Below are 26,957 nucleotides of genomic sequence, written 5' to 3' on the forward strand. Positions count from 1 at the left end.
CAGGTTCACAGTCATCTGAACTGTTAGCTTACTCTTGTCCTTACTACCTTCACCAATAATAGTAGACTAAACTTTGGTTGGAGTAGTATCAACATTTTGAGCAGGAGAAGATGTAGAAGTAGTGGAATAATCCATATGATCTCTTAAAATGATCACATCATCTACTGTTATAGGATCTGAATAAGAAGCAGGACCATGTAATGAACGAAACACACTGTCATAATCGAAATTCTTGCCAGTTCCAGAATGTACAGTAGGTTTATGACTGACAATCTTGACATTTGTACCCAAGTCAACTTTGCCGGTCAATTTGTTGTAAACCTGTCGAATTGGAGTACCCGGTTTATAACCTATGAAAAATCCATCTTCAACCTTTGGATCAAACTTTGACTGAGGTAGATACTTCAAGAAAGTACATGATACACCAAATGGTTCAACATTCTGTAAATTTGGTTTCTTCTTATGTAGAAGCTCAATGTCTTATTATGACCCTATTTAAAATATGACAAGCTGTATTTACTGCCTCCCCCCAAAACATAGTAGGGAGCCCTGAATCAGCAAGCATTGTTCTGGTTGTCTCGATTAGAGTCCTATTCTTTCTTTCAGCAACTCCATCCTGTTGTGGTTCATACGGTGCACTGAATTGATGTTGGATTCCTTTGGACAAACAAAAGACTTCCAATGTCTTATTTTTAAATTCATTTCCGTTGTCACTCCTGATTCTCTTAATACGAACTCCACAAACATTTCCAGTTTCAACAAAGAAGTTTATCAAAATCTGTAGAGTTTCATCTTTCGATTGTGTTAGAAATCCAAAAATAGTGATAAATTGTAATTTAAGTTAGTGGATGTTATTGTTGTTAAGACATGGTGAAATGATTTCTAAAGTTGAGGGACTAGGAGTGTCAATTAGCTTAATTTTAGATTTAGACTATAAATATCCTCAACTCATTAGAAATCATAAGCCTTTAATCCATTTTTACATACAACTTATTCAGATCGTCTCTCTCTCTCTCTAGAAAATCACACGCACTAAACACACCAAGAACACACACACTTGAACCGCCATTGTTGAGATCGAATCAATAGCAAAAATCGTGTTATTACATGTGGTATCAGAGCAAATATCACTTTGATATCGATCCATAACTCTTTTTGATCTCAATTTTCATTCAAAATCAACCAAAAACTGGTTCCACAAAAATCGTCCCTGTTTCATTATAATTCTTGATTCAAATCGCATAAAATCATTAGTTTTTGTTCACCAATCGATTCCTCATAGCTCAAAACATATACCTGTTGAATTTTACGTTCCAATTCGATCTAAATCTCTAGATTGAAATTTTTAGTTTTGGCGCTAAAAAAATTAGGTTTTGATTCTGTTGTGTTATAAGCTGAATTGTGTATTAGGATTTGTTGCGGACGTAATTACAAACGTTTTGCAAGAGATTTCACATTCTAACACTCAGTAAATCGAAAGCTATTGAAGCTTGAAAATTCATTAATGGAGTTTTTACTTTGTGTTATGTTGGAGAAGAAGACCTCAAAACGATCTTCACTAGGACGATCTCCTTAAGATCGTCTCAGTGGTTGTTTTTCCATATTTGATACATTTTGTGTTGTGGCTTGTAGGACGATCCTCACAAGATCGTTCTAGCAAGTGTGGTTGTTGGAAAAGTGTTATTTGTGGCTAACTGATCCATTTTGGATTGGTTTGGTCAAAACTCAAAGTGTTTAAACTTTGAAAAAGAGTTGGCAGAAACTAAGACGATCTTGCCAAGATCGTCTCAGTTACCTGACACTAAAACGATCTTGACCAAGATCGTTTCAGTGTTTGCTGTTTGTTGTGTTGGTGTGGTTGATCATTTCAAGTTGTTGTGATTGGGAATCACACACTTCCTGGGTAACTGATCATTATTGATTGGTTTTGCTCAAATCTAATTCCTTCCAATTCAAAACAAACCTCTGTCCAAAAATTCTCAAAACACTTAGAAAAGTTTCCAAGTCTTCTAAAACGATCTTATCAAGACCGTTTCATTTCTTTGATCAAAATTCCAAGACGATCTCTTTTTAGATCGTTTCATTTTCAAAGTTCTTTATACTTCAATTTTTTTCAATTTCCTTTAATTCCTTTTCAATTTCCATTTCCAAATCACAAAATCATTCCTCAATTTCAGTTTCATTTCATACTTAGCCAAATTTCATCAAAGTTCATTCAAGACGATCTTCTCTAAATCGTCTTACTCTTCTTAATCCTAAAACGATCTTTTCCAAGTCGTTCTAAAATTCATTCATCTAGGACGATCTCTTCCAAGACGTTCTAAAATTCATTCATCTAGGACGATCTCTTCCAAGACGATCATATCCTAAAACGATATTCTCAAGATCGTTTCAACTTCTGAAAATTTCAACTTTCATTCTAATTCAAGTTCCAAATTAAATCTCTTTCAAATGGCTTCTCGTGAAGCTTTCGCATTAGGTTCTGACACAAGACCTCCAGTTCTCTACCGTGGTTCTTATGGACTATGGAAGAAAAGATTCATGGATTATGTGGAATGTCAACCAAATGGTCACCTTCTTAAAGATTCCATTCTTAATGGACTTGTAGTTCATCGCCATCCCACCACTGGTGCAATACTCACTCTCGATCTTTTGAATGCTGAACAAAAAAATTGAACAGCTGCAGATAACAGAGCTAGATCATGCTTATACAAAGCACTGCCAGATGAAATCTATGGTTCTGTTGATTCTTATGATACAGCCAAGGAGATATGGGATGAGGTGGCAAGACAAATGGAAGGATCTGACCCAACTTCAATAATTAGGTTGACAAATGTGTTGACTGAGTTTGACAACTTCAGCAAATTGCCAAATGAATCTCTAGAGGCTGTCTACTGTAGATTCTGCAATGTCATAAATGAACTTAGGAAGAACAATGTTAAGAAATCGGAGATTGAGTTAAACATCAAATTCATTAAAGCTCTTGGTCCTGAGTGGGAAGATTATGGACTCAGATTAAGCAACATCAAAATCTGGCCAAGTTCTCCATCCATAATCTTCATGAATCCTTCAAACTCAATGAACATCAAGTCCTAAACAAAGCTTCATCGAACAAAATGCCAGAAGTTGTATCTTCTGATCCTTTGGCATTAATTGTTGAAAAGAAGGTTACTGAAGCTCTTAAAAGGCAAATGGTAGTTGTTTCTTCATCTGATGATGAGGGAGATGATATGTTGGCTCCAAGAGATGGTGTTACTGACGAATCATATCAAGCTCTTGCAGCAGTTACCAAGCACTTCAAGAAAAAGTACTACAAAGCGAGGCCAACTAACAACAATCTCCGCACTTCTTCCACAAGTGCATTTCCCAAGAAGGAACACTATCATTCAAAGAATAATGGTCAAGGTGAATCAAGTGGATCCAAGCATGTGGAAAAGAAAGTTGAAGGTTATGACAAACAAGTTGTTGAGAAGGGTAAAGTTACTGACAAAAAGTGCTACAATTGTGGAAATCCTGGTCATTTTGCAATTTATTGCAAGCAACCTCGTAAGCAGAAATATGAGTACTACAAGCAGAAGATGTTATTGGCAAAGCAAGTGGAAGCCGGTCATGCATTGCTTGCTGAAGATGACAAATGGTTGTTGCTCTTAGATGATGAAGATGAAGATCTCTCTGCAAATGTGTGCTTCATGGCGAGGTTGGCCAAGGACAAAGCTTTTGAGGCTGAAAGCACTGATGATGAATACCCAGATGATGAGGTAAATCTACACTCTGTTTTTTCAATAGTTAAAGATAAAGAGTCGTTTGATTTAGCTTTATCAAATTTGACAACTCATATCACGTCTTTAACCAACAAAAATAAAAAGTTGAAAAATAGTATTTCATTCTCTAAAAGTGAATTTTTAAAACTCTTTGAAGAATATTCAAAATTACTTTTTGATCATGATACTATTAAACAAGATTTTCAAACCTACAAAGATCAAATGTTGGTTAAAGAGTGTGAGTTGAATGCATCTCCTGATTCTAAGTTATTGCATAAGTGTTATAAACTTGAAAAGACCATTCATGATCTTGAAAAAGCCAATCAAGATCTTGAAATTCAAAAGACCAATGAGTGGCTTCGGGCCAACGCAAGACAAATGGATGTTGATATTCTTAACAAGAAACTTTTAGAATCCAAACCTAACAATATTGAACTTGAACGAAAGATTTCTGATTTAAATCATACTTGTTTTTTGAAAGACGTTGAGATTAAAACTCTTCAAAACCAAATAAAGGAATTTAAAAAGAATATACTTTTCTATCAAGAGAAGTTATATAAAGTCGAACAAAACCCTCTTTTGGATTTTACTGCCTATTTCAACAAGTCAAAGATTGACAGATCAGAACTTCTTTATGGGTTGGGATTTGAGAATATCTCTCCATTACAAAAAGCCAAAGAACAAATCGAACCCTTGTATGATGAAAGATTTCTTCGCCTTGGTATGGTACAACAATTTATTCGTCCACTGGATGACGATTTTGAGACTGATGAAGTTGAGAAATTACCACAAAATGATTTTTTGGTTAACTATGATGTTATTAATGCTTCAAATAACTCGAAAGAATCTTCAATTTTCAAATTAGAAGAAATAGCATCAAATTTTCAAAACCAAGAGTCAGTTGGTAATTCACCAAAACCTACTAAAATGTATGTTCCATCTACCATTTTGGAAAAACAAATAGAAGGTTTGCAACACACGGTGAAATCTCAACAAAATGAAATTGAAGAACTTAAGTCTCAAAGTTTGAATTCGGAGGATAAATTAGTTGTTGTGGATACTAAGAAAGTTTGTATGGATGCTTCTACTCAAACTGACGTAAGTGCTTTAGTAGACCATTCCACTCAGACTACTTGTGTTTCATCTACTGTTTCCTCCACCCAAACCTTGACTGATTCTCTTGAGTGTTCTTGTCAAAATGCTGCTACTTTTATAGTTGATGATTATGTGCAATCTGATTTTTCTTATGACGAATTTGCGCATAGTTTAGTTTTGATATGGTACTACTTTAGGTTTTTCACTTGTGAGTCTCTTGAAGAGTTAGTTGTTCACCCTAAGCTTAGTTCTAGTATAGGTGTTGATACTTCTACTTTAATTTCTTGTGAAACCAAAGATGTGTCAGTTCAAGTTGATTTCATTCCTGAGATTACCCATAGTGTGAAGTTGTAAAACAAAATTCCTGATTTTTCTAAAATCTCCTCGGTTTCACCATTCACCAAAAATGATTTTGATAAATTCATGGAGGGAGAATATGTTTTTGATTCTGAAACTGAGAAAAAGATTGAATCTACCAAAATCAAAGTTGAATCAAAAGAGGAATCTCCAAAATTGTTTTCCAAAGCTCCAACTTCACATTATTCTAAGAAACAAGTTATTCCAAAACTTGTCAAGACTGAACCAAAGACTTTTACTAAACCAAGAATCAATAAGTTAAAAACAAAGTGTCCTACCCCGGAAAAGCATGTTAAAACTAAACAAGTTGAGACCATTCTCAAAATCAAATATAACAAAGAGAAACTTCTGGAAATCAATTGAAATGTTTTTTTCATCTAACTCTCAATCTAGTTCATTACCTAAAGTATCTAAATCTAGCTCAGTTTTGCTAACTAGGGATATTTCAAATGGTGCAACTAGGTATAGGGATAGATATGGCTGGTTTTCTCATGATAAACCTAAGAAACAAGGAGTTTCCGCAACTTCAAAAGAGTCTAAAAAGATAAAAATGCTTCAAAATGGGTAGCTAAGTCATTAGTACCTAAGATCACTAAAGTTGAGAAAAAGAAGAAAAGGCAAAGGAGAAAAGCGGGTAGTAAGAAGAAGCTTGTTTCTGATGTTTCAAACAATTTATCTTTTAAGTCATCTTTGAAAACAAATGTTAATGATGCCAAGGCAATGCCTTGTGATGTTGTAAACAATGTTAATTCTCGCTCTTATTTGTATGGTTTGAATGGTGGTAGACATGTTACTTTTGATTCGTGTGTTAATATTCGTTTGTTTGATGCAAATGTGCTTGTTGGTAATGTGCTTGTTAATAAGTATGTTGATTCGAAAGCATGTTTGTATGCATTTCCTAAGTTATATACCCTGCCTATTTTAACTAACCACAAAGGACCCGTCTTCAAGTGGGTACCTAAAGTCAGTTAAATTTCTTTGATTGCAGGAAATAACCATCTGTGTTCCGATACTCGATTCCGGATATTCAAAACAAATCACTGGAAATAAAGCATTGCTCAAGAACTTTATCGAACGATTCATGGGAACTGTTCGTTTTGGTAACAACAATTTCGCTCCTATCTTAGGCTCTGGCGACATTGAACGCAATGGAATTGTCATTAAGAAAGTTCACTATATTGAAGGATTAAGTCATAACTTGTTCAGTGTTGGACAATTCTGTGACAACAATCTTCAAGTTCTTTTTCGACAATCTCTCTGCAAGGTTCAAACTCTAGATGGAGTTGACATTTTATGTGGCGACCGTGATGATAACCTCTTTAATGTCAATCTTGATTATAACCAACCAACCGATAATATTTGTCTCATTTCAAAGGCTACTTCAAAGAATTCTTGGTTATGGCATAGAAGACTTTCTCACCTAAATTTTCCTACCATCAATACTTTAGTCAAGAAGCATCTTGTTGAAGGTTTGCCAGACTATAAGTATGAAAGTGAGCATGTCTATCCTTCTTGTGCCATTGGGAAGATAAAACGAGCTTCTCATGAACCGAAGAAATCTCCAAATTCTTTAGCACCTCTTCATTTGCTTTACATGGATCTTTGTGGACCAATGAAAGTTCAGAGCCGAAATGGGAAGAGATACATTTTGGTTATCGTTGATGATTATTCAAGATACACTTGGGTTAAGTTTCTTGCCTCCAAAGATGAAACAATTCAAACTTTGATCGATTTCATCACTTCTACTCAAGTAAATTTTCAACTTCTAGTTCGTTACATCCGTTCGGATAACGGAACTGAGTTCAAAAATGCCGTGTTTGATGAATTTTGTAAATCCAAAGGCATTACTCACCAATTCTCTGTGGTTCGTACCCCACAACAAAATGGTGTCGTTGAAAGGAGAAATCGAACGCTTGTGGAAGCTGCAAGAAGCATGCTTTCTTATTCTATGTTACCTTCCAATATGTGGGCTGACGCTGTTGACACTGCTTGTCACACTCAGAATCGGTCCATTGTTAATCAGCGTTTTGAGAAGACTCCTTATGAGGTTGTTAACAAACGGAAACCCAACATCAACTATTTTCATATCTTTGGGTGTGTTTGTTATACTCTGAATGATCGGGAGAATCTTGGAAAGTTTGAGAAGAAAGGTGATGAAGGTTACTTTGTTGGTTATTCCAAGACATCAATTGCCTATCGAATCTACAATCTCCGAACAAATACGATTTAAGAAACAATCAATGTTTGGTTTGATGAGATGTCGGGCATGATTTTCGAGCAAGAAAGTTTGCTACCAACAAATAATGGTCCAAGTGATTCAAGTACTTCATCAAGGACTTCTACTTTAGCATCCAAATTCAAGAAGTTTCCAGTTTAAATGAGTGATGAGTTAGACATTCTTTTTGAAGAATTCTACAATTCAAAACCGATTCATGATGAGGAACCTCAAGTCATCATTGAACCAATTCCGAACAATGATCCAGTTCCTGACAACCTTCATGAATCATCATCAAGTTCATCTGAGCAAAATGCTACTTCTTCAAGTAGTAGTTCTTCATCCTCTTCTAATGATTCTTCTTCTCAATCCTCTTCTGATAATTCTTCTCCAGTGAATGTTCAAGAACAACCTACCTAATTTACCAAGACTACCAAACCGATAAACACTCCAAATGTATATGTGCCTCTTGATTTCGATCATCCATCTTACGAGGAAGCTGTTCTACCAAGCTATGATTCCATCTCTCAGCAAAACTCTGGTTTTAATGATGATGATGTTCATGTCAATCAACAAGATCCTCTTCCTCATGATCGCAAATGGTCACGTATGCGAAAAGATCATCCTACAGATCAAATTATTGGAGATCCACAAGCCAGAGTAACTACTCGTACTTCAGTGAATGAGTGTCTCGTTGCACTTGCTCTTAGCAACATTGAAACCAAAACTGTTTCTTAAGCTTTTCAAGATCCATAATGGGTTAAAGCTATGCAAGGCGAACTCGCTCAGTTTGAAAGACTGAAAGTATGGAGATTAGTTCCAAATCCAAGGAAAAATGAACCTATTGGCACAAAGTGGATTTTCAAGAACAAGAAGGATGAGAATGGAGTGGTAGTAATGAACAAAGCAAGATTAGTTGCAAAGGGTTATTGCCAACAACCTGGTGTTGATTTCGACGAAACTTTTGCTCCAGTTGCAAGAATGGAAGCCATTCGGATTTTCTTAGCTTATGCAGCATTCAGAAACTTCATTGTGTTTCAAATGGATGTTAAGACAGCTTTCTTGAATGGTGATCTCAAAGAAGAAGTTTATGTTGAACAACCAGAAGGTTTTGTTGATCCCAAAAGACCAAACCATGTCTACAGGTTAGACAAGGCTCTCTACGGTCTTAAGCAAGCACCCCGAGCATGGTATGATTCCTTATCTACTTTCTTGATTCGAGGTGGCTTTACCAAAGGTACTATTGATACTACCCTGTTTATTCGCAAACAAGCTAAACATGTGCTTCTTGTGCAAATATATGTTGATGACATTATTTTTGGGTCAACCAGTCAAACGTTTTGTCGAAACTTTTCATCTCTAATGGTAAATCATTTTGAAATGAGAATGATTGGGGAAATGAACTACTTTTTGGGTCTTCAAATCAAACAATTACCAAATGGTATTTTTATATCACAAGGTAAATATATTTTTGACATGTTGAAAAAGTTTGATATGACTACTTGTTCTTCAATTTCAACCCCAATGGCTACTCGAACAAATATTAATGCTGATAAAAATGGGAAACCATTTGACCAAAAGAGATATAGAAGTATGATTGGTTCATTGTTGTATCCCAGATATAATGTTTGCAACATGTATGTGTGCTAGGTATCAAGCTGCTCCAACTGATTTACATTTTCAAGCTGTGAAACGAATATTTCGTTATCTGAAGGGTACACCCAGTTTAGGTCTCTGGTATCCAAGGGATACTGGATTCAATTTAACTGCCTATTCAGATGCAGATCATGCAGGTTGTAAGCTTGATCGCAAGAGCACTTCTGGTACTTTACAATTTTTGGGTGATAAAATTGTGAGTTGGTCTTCCAAGAAACAAAATCGTGTGTCACTATCAACAGTTGAAGCTGAATATGTGGCTGCAGCTAGTTCTTGTGCTCAAGTGTTATGGATGACGACTCAACTTACTGATTATGGTCTGAAATATGATCATATTCCCATCTATTGTGACTCTCAAAGTGCCATTGCTATTGCAGTCAACTCAATAAACCACTCTCGATCAAAGCATATTGATGTGAGATATCATTTTCTCAAAGATCATATTGAGAAAGGTGAACTCGAGCTCTACTTTGTGGGAACTGACTATCAGCTTGCAGATTTGTTCACTAAACCACTGGATGAGAAAAGGTTTAACTTTCTTATCTCTAAGCTTGGCATGTTAAATCTTGAACCTTAACTTATTTTGTTCTTGATACATTCTTGAAAAACAAAATAGAAAATTTGAAAAGACAAAAATCAAATACAAAAATATAAAATTTTGAAAAATAACAAAAAGATTTTCTTAATTTTTTTTTATCAAAATGGCTTGCATATATTCTGTATGCAACCCGTTCTTCATTGAGCTATTTATTTCAAAATGGCTTATGCATACTCTATGTATAATCCGTTCTTATTTAAAATTATTTATATTTCAAAGTTGGTATAAAATGTGTTGTTATACATATAGATTGATATAAGATAACGTGGAATTGAACGCCTTTGTGTACTTCCAAGTGGTCTTATATGAATATGTATGTGTAATGGAAATCTTTCATTTGTTTAAAATTGCAAACAATTCTCATCAAGAGTTTTGATTTTGTTGCAAGCAACTTCAAATTTTTCAAATGATTTTGTTGCTTAAAAAACTCTCAATTGCTGATATGAGAAGCAAAGGATTGAACGCCTTTGTGTACTCCCTAGTTGTCTCATCTTGAACAATTGATTGAGTCAAATCATTATGTTTTTTTTGAGAAATACATTTTTGCTCCACCTTTCTATGAAAACATTTTGATATATCTCTGCATAGATTAAGGGGGAGTTTGTGATTTCAAACCTCTGTCAAACTTCAAATGTGTTTTTAAATCATTTTTTTTTTCACATTTGATGATTTTCAAAAGATTTTCTCCAAAGGAAGTTCGGTGTTTAGTTTGCACATGAGCAACTAGGTTTTCTCAAAATTTACTCCATGGACTTCATCATCGCCGATGAGTTCTAACCCCGGAGTATTCACTTCTTTCATTAGATAGTGTGGGTATTTTGAGTTATGATGATTTCGTGCAACTAGGATGGAGGGAGTAAAGTTCAAAAGTGAGAGGTTAGGGTGATATGTTGTGAGAAAAGGGTTAAAAGAAATGATACCCTTCCCTAAAACTCTCAAATCGCCGGCTACAACACATTTCTATCGGATGTCATTTGTTGATATATTGATAAAGACTTCATGAACCCACTGAAGCGATGCACATCTTTACCTAACCACTCAAGTGTTTCTTAACAAATGCTTGTTTCATTTCTCACGGAGATTTTTCACATCTCTATTGACTCTTCATTTGGAAGATGTTGATATTGAATAAGGGAGACACTCTGCTCCGGTCCCCGACTTCATTTAATCACGTTGTGTCTAGAGCTATCTTGCTTGATCATTAATTTGATCCTTATTCATTTTCCTTAAGACACATTTGAGTCATATCTTTGTGATATTATTGCATATCTATGTAATATAACCGGAACATTTGTAGTGATATCTTAATTGATATTCCACAATGATCAAATGGAAATCCTACCAATGCTAACATATTTGCCAACATTGAACGTAGGTCTCATAATTACATTTATGTGATTATTGAGTGAACGAGAAGTCTATCAGTGACCTCAGATGTTTCCTAACAAGTCTTTAAGGATAATAGATTGTGGTTATCGAATGCCTTAGGTGACACTGACCATGATTTCTATTCTTTGAAGCAATCTCATCGTTGAAAAGCTACAAGACCGAACTATGTTAGAAAATTGCTTTGTGCATAATTCAATGATACATAGAAAATCCGAAAAATGTCATACATTTCTTTCGGTCATTTCATTAATCCTTTTGAGTTTTGAACATGTTAACGGATCATCCTTATCCAGTTTTTCCATTTCTCATCTCACAAACACAAAAACCACCAATATCATACTATAACATTTGTATCAACAACTTCAACCTTACATTTTAGTTACCCTTAGGATTCTTTGGGTTTGGACTATTGAATTGGGTTGATGTGTTGCTGTTTGATACTTCTTCATGCAAATCTAGTTTTAACTTGTCATATTTCTTTTTCGTATTCGATCAATCAAAGTTTGCATAATGACATTGGTTCCCAACTTTGTCATTATGGGGGGGAGAAAAAGATTATGATTGATTGAGAAAGAAAACCTTTTTGAGGAAGAAAACCTTTGAGCTTGATTTGTGCAAACATTGAGTGAGTAATAAGGTTGTAGTGAGTGTATGGAGGTTATTGATGGAAAAATTTGCAATTAATAGAGATTCAGTCAATTGAGCACAGATTTTCAGATTTGAGTTGTTCAGTTTCAGAATTGAGTTCTTGACTTGAAAAAGGATAATTACAAAGATAAGGATATGATGTTCAAAGATGCTCCAAAATGCTTACACTCATGAATTGAGGGGGAGCATGATTAATTCAAGTTTTGTTCAAAAGTTTACTCTCCAAAGTGTTTAAGTCAACATGACAAAGATCAAAGCTACAAAAGTTGAAAGATTGATTGGAAGATTCAAGAAAAAAGTAAAACTTCGAAAGAGTCTTCATCAACACATTTCATTCAAGATCTTCAAAGTCATATAATAATACTTGATCAAGAAGCTTCCATGCATATATCAAGGGGGAGAGTTTAAGTTTTTGATACTTCATTCCAAGGAAACAAATTTTCATTCAAGAATCGAAGATTGAAGAACCAAAGCCAAATTTATACCTTCCGCACTTCAAAAGACAACTCTGATTCACGGTTCAACAATTTTCAAAGATTCTAGACTCATTAATTTTATTCTCTGTTCAAAAAGAACATTGAGAATTTCATCATGTTTTAACTACAAGAAGTCCAGGACCAAGACTGATTCAAGTTTTCCAGAGACAATGAGAAAGCTTTGAAGACTTGTTTCATCACACCAATTGTCTTCACCATCGGCCTCATCAACTTAGTTCCTACAAGACAAAATAATACGTACTTCATTCATTACAATATATCATTAAGGGGGAGAATGTTAGAAATCCAAAAATAGTGATAAATTGTAATTTAAGTTAGTGGATGTTATTAATGTTAGGACATGGTGAAATGATTTCTAAGGTTGAGGGACTAGGAGTGTCAATTAGCTTAATTGTAGATTTAGACTATAAATACCCTCAACTCATTAGAAATCATAAGCCTTTAATCCATTTTTACATACAACTTATTCAGATCGTCTCTCTCTCTCTCTAGAAAATCACGCACACTAAACACACCAAGAACACACACACTTGAACCACCATTGTTGAGATCGAATCAATAGCAGAAATCGTGTTATTACATCATTTGAGAGCTAGAGCAGAGATTATGGATTATGATGATTATTATGATCTAGGATCACTTAGGGATCAAATGAAAGTACGGTCAGGGTTAACTCATTCTAGTTCTTCAGAGTCAGAGTCAGATTCGGATTCAGATTCAGATTAATAATGATTATAAGATAAATATGAATGTAATTGTTACATTATATTTATGATATAATATTATTGATGTAAGTTAAAATAGATAAAGATATAAGATAAATATTAATGTAATTGTTGCATTATATTTATGATATAGTAGTATTTATTTTAATTTATTTTATGTATTTATACTATTTATTATGTCTTGACTTATGTTTTATGTTCATTATCTTTTGTTAGAAATATAATTTCTAGTAGTTGATTTGTATCTTTATAATGTTTTGTACTTATTTGTATTTCTAATAAGTATGGAAGGGGACTAATGTAAATTGTATAGGGAGTATATAAAGCCCCCTCTATAGCTTTGAATTGTAACTTTGATCACATTTCATGCTATCCAATCTTTCCATTCTCTCACTCTCTCTCTCGGTACATACACACACTAACACACACACACAACCTCCATTATCACACACTAAAACACATAGTAAAGCTTAATTACATACATTACATTTGGTATCAGAGCAAAATCAGTCAATCTGAATGATCCAGAATCGAAATATAAGCTGAATTTGTTCTTATTTTTGGTGTTTTTGAGCTGTTCATGTACTTGTTGTTTTGCCGAGATCACTGTTTGATCAATTTTAGCAAAATTAGTGTGTTTTTTCTTCCAAGTTTGTTCACAGATCATCTAGGATTTTGATTAGCATCATTTATGTTTTAAAATTAGAGTTTAATTCAATCAAAAAGTAAATTTGATCTAAGCTCGGCAAAGGCATATATCAGTGGGTTTGAATTTTGGTTGAATTTAGAGTTTAATTTGTTTAAGGATTTGTTTGCACTTAGCATCTGAACATTTTGGTACAAATTTGGTGTTTTAATTCTCAGTATTGAAGAAGAAAATGGAGATTTACAGTTAGCTCGGCATTTGAAGCGGTTTCTAGACGAAGAAGGCGAATTTAGAGTATTTTGTCATTTTGTGATATCTCGTGTTTGCAGAGGTTGTTGATCTTGATTTGTTCTCTTTGCAGAGCTTCTTGCTTGGCAAATTTAAGCATAAAACAAAGAGTAAAGATACTGCTTTATTTGCAGAGTTGTTAACTCGCAAATAATTGAGATTATACATCTTGGATTTCTTGGTTAAGTGTGGGAAAAAATTTTTTAGTTTGCAGAGATATCATCTCGGCAAACAAGTAAAGTTGAGAAATTTGGTTAAGTGTTGGTGATCTCTTAGTGATTGTACTAGTTACCGAAGTACAACCTCGGTACTTAGTTAAAGTTGATCTTGATCAAAACACTTTGTTTATATACCGAGATAATTGCTCGACATCCTTCACAACTTAACTTATGTTAAAGACAACTTCTTCTACTTCTTTTATTTGCCGAAGTCTAAGCTCGGCATTCTTCAGAAATCCAGTTTCAAAAACTTAATTTTTGTTTTTGTTTTTGTTCTCAAATCTTTTAGTATGGCTGCAAGAGAGGCTTTGGCTCTTGGTTCAGATGGAAGACCTCCAGTATTGTTTAGAGGATCTTATGCTCTATGGAAGAAAAGATTTCTGAATTGGATTGATCGCCAAAAGAATGCCAAGAACATCAGAAAGTCTTTGAAAGAAGGTCCTGAAATTCCCAAGAACCCTGTGAACAATGAACCACTTCCAGAAGAAAGCTGGAATGCTGAGCAGAAAAATCGTGTTGAGGCTGATCAAATGTCTATTGCTTATCTCTATCAAGCACTCCTAGATGATATATATTGCAATGTAGACTCATATGAGATTGGAAAGGAGATTTGGGATGAGGTTGAGAAACAAATGGAAGGTTCTGATGTTTCTAACACAATAAGGCTGTCAACTGTTGTGAACATGTATGAAAACCTTCAAACAGCAAAAAGGAGAACCTCTCAATGATTTCTACATCAGATCTTTCAATATCAAAAATGAACTGAGGAAAAATGATGTAAAAAGGACAAACATGGAGCTGAATATCAAGTTCAGCAAGAATCTCGAAGAAGAGTAGCAAGTGTATGGAACTCAGCTGAACCAACAAGCAGACTTTGGAAACATGACAAATCATACTTTGTTTGAGAAACTCACATTGAACAATGATCAAGTTCTAAAGACACAAAAGATGAAAGAGGAAGCTGTTCATTCTGATCCACTGGCACTTGTTGCTGAGAAGAAGTCTTCTAAAGGTTCAAGGAATTGAACTTGAAACTGATTCGGAGGTGAGTGATGTAAGTGATCCAGAACTAGATGAAAAGGATCTTGAAACGTATAAAGAGTTGGCTTACTTCACCAAAGCTTTCAAGAAGAAATTTTTCAAAAAGAAACCTACCAACAATCAGCTTTGGTCTTCCTCAAATTCATCATATGTCAAGCATTCAAGTGCTCCTAAATTTGAGACTTTCAAGGAACCAGTTGCAGAAAAGAAGTATGACAGTGAGAAAAGGTTTGAGAGGAAAGTCTTGGAGAAAAAGAATGGAGAGAGAAAATGCTATAATTATGGAATTCTTGGTCATATTGCCACAGAGTGTACCAAACCCAGAAAGAAGAATTCAGAGTACTACAAGTACAACCTCATGTTGGCAAAGCAAGAAGAGAGTGGAATTGCCCATTTGGCTGAAGATGACAAGTGGCTTCACCTCACTGATGATGAGACTGATGAATTGGAAGCGAATGTGTGCTTCATGACAAAGATCAAGAAGTCAAAGGAGCTAAATGATGAAGCTGCAGATTCTACTGAAGAAGATGATGAGGTAATCACAATTCCCAAGACTCTGTTAGGTTTTTATATGGATAAAAGTGAAGTAGCTATTCTTGAAGGGAAAAAGAAAAACAAAGAGAATTAAAAAATAAACAATGATTTGAAAGAAAAAGACCAAATTTTGATCAATTTTCAAGATAAGTTTGACCTTCTTCAAAAAGAATTTGACAATTTGAAATCTGAAAAAGCTGCAGTCACTTTTACTGTTTGACTTGGAGACCAGGGAAAAAGTTAAATTCACCCATCATACTCATTTCAAACTTGCTGATTGTTAGTGCAGAAAAATTCTTGCAGTATTTAGGGTAAATTGTCAACCAATTGGAACACCCATGGAAACTCGAACAAAAATTCATGCTGATTTAAATGGTAAATCTTTTGATCAAAAGAAATATCGCAGTATGATAGGGTCACTCATGTATTTGATTGCCAGTCGCCCGGATATTATGTTTTCCACATGTATGTGTGCAAGGTATCAGGCCAATCGCAAAGAAAGTCATTTTAAGGCCGCCAAACGGATTTTCCGTTACCTTAAAGGCACAGTGAATCTTGGTTTGTGGTATCCAAAGGATACCGACTTTCAATTAGTTGCATACTCGGATGCTGACCATGCAGGTTGTAAGTTAGATAGGAAGAGCACTCCGGGAAGTGTACAGTTTTTAGGGGATAGGTTAGTAAGTTGGTCTTCAAAGAAGCAGAATTGTGTATCTACATCTACTGCAGAAGTTGAATATGTTGCTGCAGCTAGTTGTTGTTCAGAAGTTCTATGGATGAAGACACAATTAACTGATTATGGATTTCAGTTTGACAGAATTCCCATCCACTGTGACTCCAAGAGTGCCATTGCTATATCCTGCAATCCAGTACAACATACTAAAACCAAGCATATAGATGTTCGGTACCATTTTATTAAAGATCATGTAGAGAAAGGTAACATCGAACTCTATTTTGTTCCCACTAACTACCAGTTGGCTGACCTTTTCACTAAACCACCGGATGAACAAAGGTTCACTTTTCTTAAAAACCAAACTTGGCATGCTTGATTTACAAACTTAAATGCTTTCATGCTATGTATTCTATGTTCATTTTCTGTTTCAAACATTGATGTTTTTTACTTGTTTTTACATGCAATGTTTGAGGGGGAGAAAAAGGGTAGAATGCATGATTTTAGGGGGAGTTTGTAAATTAATTTTTCTCTTGTATGCTTAATTTAAGGGGGAGTATGCAAATGTATGTAAATATGTGTGTTTTTTTTTTGTTTATTATGTTGTGTTTATACTTTACTTACATTTGTGTGTTTTTGTTCTAAAATCTGAAAATCAAATACAAAATTAGAAAAGATAAAAAGACAAAAGATTTTTTAATTTTTAATTTTTTTTTTACTGTTTTTGTTAAAAGCCCAATTTTTTTGTGTTGGTTGTTACATAACCAAAAAGGATGAGCCCAATTTGTCTTGCCAAGCCCAAGTATGTCAGCAAGCCCATCAGACTCAATCTGGGTTGATACGCGGGTCGACCCAGATCGATGACCCGATCTTGATGGTCAAAAGGAAGAAGAAATGAGCGAGACTCATTTACTTCTTTTCAAATTCAAAACAAATATCTTTGTTTTCTCTCATCTTCATCCGATCACTTTTACACAAATTTCTACATCATTTTGTTGATTAGTTGGGTTAAATCTTTAAAGGGTTGTGTTTTCCGAGTGATACTAAGTTCATTTCATCTTCTCTCATCATTAGAACATCACGTTTTAAAGGTAGAAATCTTTGATTCTTCTTTGATTACCAACTGTTAGATTAAATGCATGTATGAACTGATCATGATTGATGTGAGTTATGTGATGTTTTGATGTATTGTCTGATGAACTTAGATGCATGTGTAGACTGTATAAGTGTTGTTTATCACTTTAATCTGCTTTGCTTCTCATCAGAATGAAATTTCTGGGTTGGATTTGATGGTTTGGGTAAATTCTGAAAATGGGTTTGAATTTGTTCTAAGTGTCGAGGTGTTTCCTCGACAATTAGTACAAGTGTCAACGTTCATCTTCAAACCTTCATGATTTCTGGGCTTGAAATTATCTATCTTTTCTAAAGGATGCCGAGATGTTTGCTCGGCAAACAAGTGTTTTCATAAACTTATTTCTAAGTGTTTTTCAACTATATGCAGAGCTCTTTACTCGACATACTTTAAAAGTGTTAAACCTGACCCTCAAACTTTCACAAGGAATGAATAGCATAATTGCCATTTGCCGAGATGCTTGCTCGGCAAACTATTGATTTCTCACAACCCATTCAAAGGATTTTAAATGAATGCAGAGCTTTGAACTCGACTTCTTTGAGTGTTTCATGAAAAAAAATTTTTTCAAAGTACCAAAGTTCTCATTTGCAGAGCATTTTGCTCGGCAAATCAATATAAATCTTTTTCAAAATACATTGTTTACAGAACTATGTACTTGAATTCTTTCATGAGATCCTCTAGAAATAATTTTCATAAGTTTTTCTTGAATAAAGATGTTTGCAGAGCTTTAAGCTCGGCAAACAACACATTTCACATAAAAATTTTTCTAAGTCATTGCGAACCATTTGCAGAGCAATAAGCTCGGCAAATAACAACTTTCCTTGAAAAAGTTTCTAAGTCACATTTTTCAATTTATACTATTTGCAAAGCATTTTGCTCGGCAAACAGTTAAAATCTCTTCAAAATGACTTGAAACTATATATATATATTTTTTTATCTTTACTTGAAATGTTCTTTTATCAATTGGCAACATTACTGTTGTTTAATCAAAGGATGTTTCATATATATTCAAAGTGAAGTCCAATCTATTTGTTCCATACGCCGAGGTATATGCTCGGCATATCATAGACTTCACATACATTTCTTCTGTTTACCGAAGTTTAAGCTCGGCAAATGTTACAAGTTGCACAAAAGTTGTTTCAACCCCATTTTTCATACTTGTAATATTTTTGCCAAATTTGCTTTATTGTCCAAAATTCTTGTCCATTTATAGTTTTCATGAGTTTTAGGGTAAGAAGCAAGGTATTGAACGCCTTTGTATACTACCTTTGTTATCTTATCGTTAAATACTTATGTGATTCTATAAATTGTAATGATTTCTTATATATATTAGGGTGAGAATCAAGGTATTGTACGCCTTTGTGTACTACCTCAGTTGTCTCATACTTAATATATGTACGAAACATTATGTTTGTGAAAATAGTGTGTCTAATTTGTTATCATGTGTATATTTCTTTATGAGATGTCTAAAGTTGTTTTCTGGTCAAAATTTTGGTCAAATTGATTTCATTTCAGGTTCTTCTTAAAATTTCATAAAAAGATGTCTATATTTGAAGAAGGTGCCTCTATGAAGATGCAAGCTAATCAAGCTTCGCACATCCCATTTGCATCAAGTTCCCGATCATAACTGAAATTCTGAATCATCATCCACTTAATATAGCTCCCATTAATGGAGCTATAGTTCCAGAGAAGTACGTTTTCGACTTATGGGAGTCTACAGTGTACACAAAGGCAGACAAAAGAAAGAAGTCTGAAGACTACTTCCAATATACATTGGAATCTGAAGGAAAATATTATCAATGTAAATTCAATCTGGAACAGTTTACATCCATCCTAGGGTTTCCTGAACAAGAAGAGTATGAAGAACTGCCATCTATTGAAGAAATGCTGGCTGCAGTTCAAGCCTTTGGATATGAAGGGGAATTGGGATCCCTAAGAGAATTTAAGAGGATGAATGTTGCTACTCTTTGGCACACCATGTATAAAGTTTTAAATACATGCTTGATGCCCTCCCAGAAAGGGATTGATGCAATGACAAAACATTCATTGTCATTATATTATGCAGTCACCCACAATGTGGAGTGTGACTATGCCAAGATTATTTGGGAGAAGATGGCACAAGTGGTTAAAGCAAAGGACAAGCAAGACAAGAATTACATACCATACATCAGATTCTTCACATTGTTGATTGAAGATGTTCTTGAGTCTACTGATGTAATCCCCAAGTTAGATGACTCTTTCAAATGCGTCATTGCCATGTATAAGTCCAACCCCAGAGGCACAAGAAGTGAACTTGCAAAACCATTCCCTATTCCACCATTTTTGTTAAATCTTGTACTAGCTAACAGTCCCCATCTTAGGACATATAGAGAGTGGTTAGACATAGTTCTGGGGTCTGAAAGCCGACAGACTACTACCCCAACTGTGCATAGGTCGCCAAGTGAGGCTCCTAGGTTATCTAAAAGAAAAAGAGGGGATAGGTGAGGGGACTGTTGAGCAACTGAGGAGAAAAGCTAAAAGAGTATCATTTGAAACTCCGATCACACCATTTTCTTCTTCTCAAACAACACCACCACCATCACAAACAACACCGTCTATTCCTACAACACCTTCTACACCACTTCCTTCTATTTCTTCTCTGATTCAACCAATTCTTTCACCACCACAATTATCCACAATTCTTGAAACAACATCAACCATTCCCGCTCCCATCCCTGGGAGAAGATTGAAAATGCAAGCTCGAAGGATCAAATCTAAGTCTGGTTTGTGGAAACTTACAAAGAAAAAGCACAAGAAGAGACACTCTGCTTCATCTTCAAGCTTGCAGAGAGATGAGTCGGGTACACTTAGTGTTGATCAATCTTTTGGTACCTCGACAGACTTTGATGATGATCATATCACAAAAACTATTGCAAGTGTGATATCCGATGTTATTTCTGAGGATCTGGGCACTGGAGATGAGGTTATGTCGGAGGTACAAGGAAGGAATGAGGGAGGTTGAGAGGTCTGGGCTAGGACAAGGGCGTAAAGAAAACGTTTGCCCTCAACTAGTTGAAACCAATGAGTCTAGCCGGGATGACAACTGTAGGGTAGAAGTTGAGAGCTCCCCACTCTTGCATGCACAAACATCTCCCAGCCATTCTAACTCCTCACAACAGGAGTTAGTCTCAGATATACACGGGGAACAACCACGTTCACACACTCTCCTCATTTGGAGGATGAGAGTATTGAAATAAGAGAGGACCAACCCCACCTCTCGCCTTTATTTCGTGCACTAGAGTCTAGTTCTCCTAGGGACACGAACCAGCAAGCTCAGTTTTGTACTGATGCCAGAACAAACGGAGAGGGACCCACTATGTGTGACCCTCTAGGACAGCTTGGAAGTCCTGTCTTAGCTAACATTATGCTAGCTTTAGCCGCAGGCAACAATTCTCACAATGAGACTGAGAGACAGTATGAACTACAAGGTGACACTGTTGTTTCTCAGGATCAAACTGAGACTGTATTAACGGGCATTCTCACTGACCCCGGTGTTGTTAGAGGTGTTACCCAACAACAAGTCCCGGGCAATGATTTATCACAATGTAGGACACACCTTGATTCTAGTTGTGAAGCCATTGAATCTCCAACTGTTGGTGAGGTTTTACCCCAAGGATCTGCAGGAAACCCTGAAACAACTTCTGCTGGTTTAGGTCACACCACCGGTGTGCCAACAACCTCCGAGTTGGTTCCAGCATCTATACAAACACCAACACCACTTCAAACAACAACAACATGCCAACAAACTTCATCAACCTCAAAACAAAAAGACAAAGAATATACATGCAAACATTTACTACACAGGGATGAAGGTGAAAACATAACTATGATTGCTAGGGGGTATTGAATGCTCTGGAGTTTAGAGAAAGAGAAATAGAGCATGCAAGTCAAGTTGAAGCTTTGAAAGAGCAAGTACTATCTCAGAAGGCCGAATATGATGCCAAACTTGTTGCTTTCGAGCTAAGGTTAATTGCTCTTGAGTCTTGCCGACCGGCCTCAGTTTCTTCCAGATGGGATGATCCTGATTCCGATGATCACCCCGAGGGGGAGAACCAAGGAGATTGTCAAGCCAATGTAGATACGGCAAGAGTTGAAGAAACGAATGTAGATGTGGAGATGAGAGAAAGGGTTGAAGGTGGAAATGGTGATGTGGGTGAGGATGATCAAGATCAAGGTGGAAATAGTGTAGGGCTAGATCAGATATATGTGGAAAGGACTGGGTTTGAATGTGGAGGATATTGAAAATTCTGAACAAAGAGAAGTAATAAGGAAGTGGTTGGAAGAAGTGTTTGGAATGGGAGAGATAGAAGAAGAGGAGGAAGATAATGTGTTTGTTGATGAAGATGTAGTTGATGAGGCTATAATAGAATTTGCTGAAGGAGAGGCTGACGCAGAAGCTATTAAAGACAACATAATGTTGAATGTTCCGGAATTTGTGGAGACTCAAAAATCAACTGAAGAACCAGTGTTTGAAGAATTTGCTGATCTTGACTATTTTACCATTGGTACTTCAGGAAGAAATGAAGCTAAAGAGTCTGCAATTCCATATGTGTCTACTCCTAAGCAATACTCTTTCAATGATTTTGAAGGGTTTGATGAGCTAAGAAAAACTCCAGATGCTGTCTCTCAAGATTTCATAAAGTCTACATTTAAACAAGTGTTAAGAGAGGCCATCATTTCTGAAGAAGAACCACTTCCCGACTACTTCCATACAGAACTAACAGAAGAACAATGGAACTTCGTGAATAGGGGGTACTTCCTCAGAGATCAAGCTAGAATGGTTGCGCTTGGTATTAAGCCAAAGCAAGCTGCAATCAAATCAAGTGAAAGTCCCGGTAACGTATATCACTAACGAGATTGTATTGTTATGTTGAGAGTGCGGAATCCTCTCAAGATAACTTTGATTATATGAATCAATATTATCACAATGCAAATACGAATCGATAAAGCCTCCAAACAATTTGCTGAGATAGCACTTTGTTTCTAGGCAGAGAGAAATCAATCACACACACACTCACGGCTGTTAATTATCGAAGTCCCTGATTTCCATCTAGGGTTTCTCTTATATAGTTGTAGAGTAATGTCATATAGATTATGGCTTAAACAATACAAACCCAGTGGACTTAATATCATTGTCGAATACAACATCCTGTTATATATATTGTCTCATAGAACTAATATCTTATACTTAACATCTCAAAGAGCTAATCTCTTATACATAACATCTCATAGAACTAATGTCTTATACTTAATATCTCATAGAGCTAATCGTGTATCTCCAGGAACTTACAATAGCATCACATACACACATTTATCATAGTATACATTGATTACCATAGTATAGACTATATAGTCTTATATTATTTTTGCATAAAATCCATTATAATCATTATTTCAATACAAAGACTTGATAATCAAAATAACAAAACAACTAATCAAATCTACGTTGTTGTTGTCACCTCAAGCTGCACTTATAGACTCCCCCTTGACATTAGCGACTAGATTTCTTTAGTCTTCAAGTTCCTCACTTAAACCTAAAAATATCAGCATGTATGTCTTCTTTTAAGCACAATCGGACCATCTTGCAATATTTCTCCAACTTAGGTCTCATTAAGTCATTACTATAACTTTTAGCTCTTTCCAATCTTCTTAGATTCTTTCTTGAAAAATTAACAAGTTGCAATGGATCATGAATTCTCAGAATATCTTTAAAATTCATCTCCTCTTTAGCTTGAATATACATTTCACTAGTTTTAGCATCTATACCATAATCTTCCATTTCTTTTAACATATTTTGTGGCCATTTTTTCAAAGGAACTCTCTGTAACACTCTCACCTTAGGCCAATATGTTGTCTTCTTGTAATCATCATTGGATCTGACTCCTGGAATCTTGATTGTCTTAACATTTGTTGGTTGAAAGAACAATTTTTCATTATTTGGATTTCCACTTCTCCTCAAATAACGATCATTCTTAATTTCCTTTTCCAAAGTATAAGCATGTGAAAAACCTGAAGGATTCACCTAATCATTAGCTGCTAAGCCATCAAAATCAGCCGGAGGTAAAGCATTGAACCATTTTTTCCTTGCTGGAATGTATTGACATCCATCTTTTGTTTTGATGATAAACAAATTGAATACATCATCATAAAACCAACTTAAGATCAAATGTCCAAGTCTTAGACAGTTTGGATCTTTTATCTACAAGAAATATCTAGTTGGTAATGTCCTGGTTCTTTTATACCATCTAGGATTCTTATCATAGCTTGAGCTTCATGTAATTGATCAAAGTTAACATCTTGATCTTTCATTCCCAAACTGTCATCTGAAACTTCAACACTAGCTTGGTCATCAGCAAAATACATATCTTGATCAGCATCTTGACCCCCAGAAGTACTAGCACCAGCTTTACCAGCCTTCTTTGGCTCCCCCTGAACTGTAGCACCAACAGTGGTAAAATTCAATGGCTCACATCTATCTCAAGCTGCATCAGAATCATCATTTGGATCATCGTCAGTCCTATTCTTAGCAAATTGATTTCCCTTGCAGCTCAGATTACCCTTATCTCCCCTCTTAACCATGTATTTTTCAAATAGCTGAAAGATAATGTTTTCTGGGACCTTATAGCCAAGCTCAAAACAATCAGCAAGCCTATCCATCTTACTAGAAATCTCCAAATTATGTTACTCTGCTTTCAGAAGATCTTTCGACAATATCTTTATTTCACCTTGCATCTTCGACATTTCATTATCATGAGCTACTTGTTGCTTAGTCAGATTATCCTTTAATGTAGATACTTTAGCTTCCAAATCAAATACCCGCTGTGACAATATGGCAATTTCAAGATTTGGAGGTGAAGTATATGAGATAAAACCTGTTCACGCAGAATTTGTTTCTGAAGTTGGAACAGAGACTGAAAACGGCTGAATAGGTGGTATAATAGCTCTCTGTAATGCAGGAAACATAGGTCGCTGAAGAGTAGTACTAAAAGGAAGTGTACTCACAACTGTAGTAGTACTTAGAGCCTGAGTAAAAGCATCAACATTTACAGGTGGAATATCCGTGTGTGTACTAACCGGAGCATGAAGAACTGTCGGTTCATCAACTGCAGAAGACCTGCGTACCTTTAGTTTCTTCGCCTTTGACTGTGCACCTGTATCTAAAACAAACTCAGAATCTTCCTCATCAGCTGTCAACTTTCTTCTAAGATTTGGAGCAGCTTGATCATTAACACCAGAATCATTCCCATTATCAACTTGATCATCAACATGAAGTTCTTGATCAACAAACATAGCAGAAGTTGTACCAACATCATCCATTATAGTATCCTGAACTAAATTAACTTCAACTTCAGGAGTAGCATTAGGATCATTAGGAATATCTTCAACAAACTCTTCATCAACCTGAGCAAATGCCTCGGGTTCTTGAAGTGGTTCCACCGGTTGTGCAAGTGGTGGTTGATAAGCAGCAATTACATCATCAGTTGGTGGCTGAAAATTAGCATCAACAATAGCACCAAATAATGCAACATCTTGTGCATTAGGATCACCGCCAAATCTCTTAAGTAACTCCTTATAACAACGGCATAGAGATTGAACATGACGAATCGGTTCCACAGCTTCTAAATCTGGAAGACGTGCATTAATGATCATCATAACTAATCTCGGAAACATTAAAAATCTCTGTTTCTCTTTAGCACCAATCTGTTTCTTGAACTCTTGAAAGAAATAATTAGAAAAGCTGTATGGTTTGTTAAAGACCAATGCAACCATCTGAGCTTGAGTCTCTTGATTAAGTGAGTCATATCCTGACTTCCTATTGCTTAATGCAGTCATCAAAACCTGGGCAAGATATCTCCATCGTCCATAAAAACCCCTTTTCTTAAGTGAAACAGTGGTAAGATCATCAGCAAAACCCATCTTTTGAAAGCTCTAATAATTACATTACGTGCAAATCTAATTTCTCCTTTTTCCTGAGCTATAGTACCCAAATCTAGCAAAACTCGAAGATGCAGCTGAGAACTGAACATCTCTGTCTCCAATTTGTGTTCTAATCACAGGCGGTTTAACTGTCTTCACATACTGAGCATTGTTCCAAAAATCTTTCAAGTAAGACTTATAGATAACTGGAGCATGTGTGAGTATATGACTGACTCTAGATCTCCGAAAAAATGAAAATATCTCATGAAATACTTCAGTTTCAGGTTGATTTGTATCGAGATTGATTAAAAAGTTGTGATTAACAAATTGTCGATCACCCATATCTACAGTAACAAACACCTCTGTTAGAAATAAAGACCATACTACTATACTCAAAGCTTTTAGCAGTTTATATTGCATAGCCTTACTAACTGTTAATCACACCTGTATGTACCTATCATCCTATCACACAAAATTTTAATTCCATGTGAATTTTAAGCTTATTCCAACATCTATGACATATACATAGTAAGTAAGCAACCACATATGCAAACTAGCCAGAACATTTATAAACAAGAGCAATGATAAACCACAGGTATGCACATTCACAAACTCGACTGAGTATAGGCATAAGCAACTAACAAACATGTCTAGTCTAGTCACGCATAGAGGCACTAATAAGCACGTATATGTTCTGCTCAAAAATAATATAGTATACGCTGTAATTTGATTATCCACGCATAGACAAGGTTAGGCAATTAACATCATATAGGCAACTAGTGATTAATCACGCATAGGACAGAGACACGCATAGGTGAATTACACATAGGTTAATCACGTATAGAATCACTCACATATAGACTAGGACATATACACGAAACCCTAATTCGTGACGATCACATGAACCAAACATATGCTTATGTTTACAGAAATCCTAACCAGACAAAAATCGTAAAAGAGATTTGCAGAAAATAAAACATCAAAACGAACCAAAAACCCAAGAACTTGTGTAAAAAATTTTAGAAGGATTTTTAGTTAGAATCTTGCAATATTAGACAGATACATAACGATCAGAAATCATACCTTGGATAGTTTAAAGCAACGAGCAAGAAGAACAAATCAAGAACTAATGAAACTAGGGTTTTTTACGGTACAAAAGCTTTGTATCGCAAAGGATTTTTGGAAAACTATGTCGTATAGGATATTTGGAAAACTAGGTCGTATAGAGTATTTGGACTGTGTCGTGTGGGAGGGATTTGAGAATAGCCACGTATAGGAACACATAGATATATACAATCCGGCCCTTATAAATGAAATAAGCTAGCATAGCCCAACTTGCTATAAATGGGTAATTAGGAATATAACATCCACACATAGCCACTCTCGTATACAAAAACTTTGTATAAAACCCAATACCGTATACAGATCGTCCAAAAGTTAAACCTGTACACTCGAACACTTGTCAGAATCCATCAGTTTGATTACATTTTCCAAAAATCTACAAAAATACTGGATAAAACCTGATCATAGT

The sequence above is a fragment of the Erigeron canadensis genome, chromosome 5 (assembly GCF_010389155.1).
Source record: "Erigeron canadensis isolate Cc75 chromosome 5, C_canadensis_v1, whole genome shotgun sequence".
Lineage (NCBI taxonomy): Eukaryota > Viridiplantae > Streptophyta > Magnoliopsida > Asterales > Asteraceae > Erigeron > Erigeron canadensis.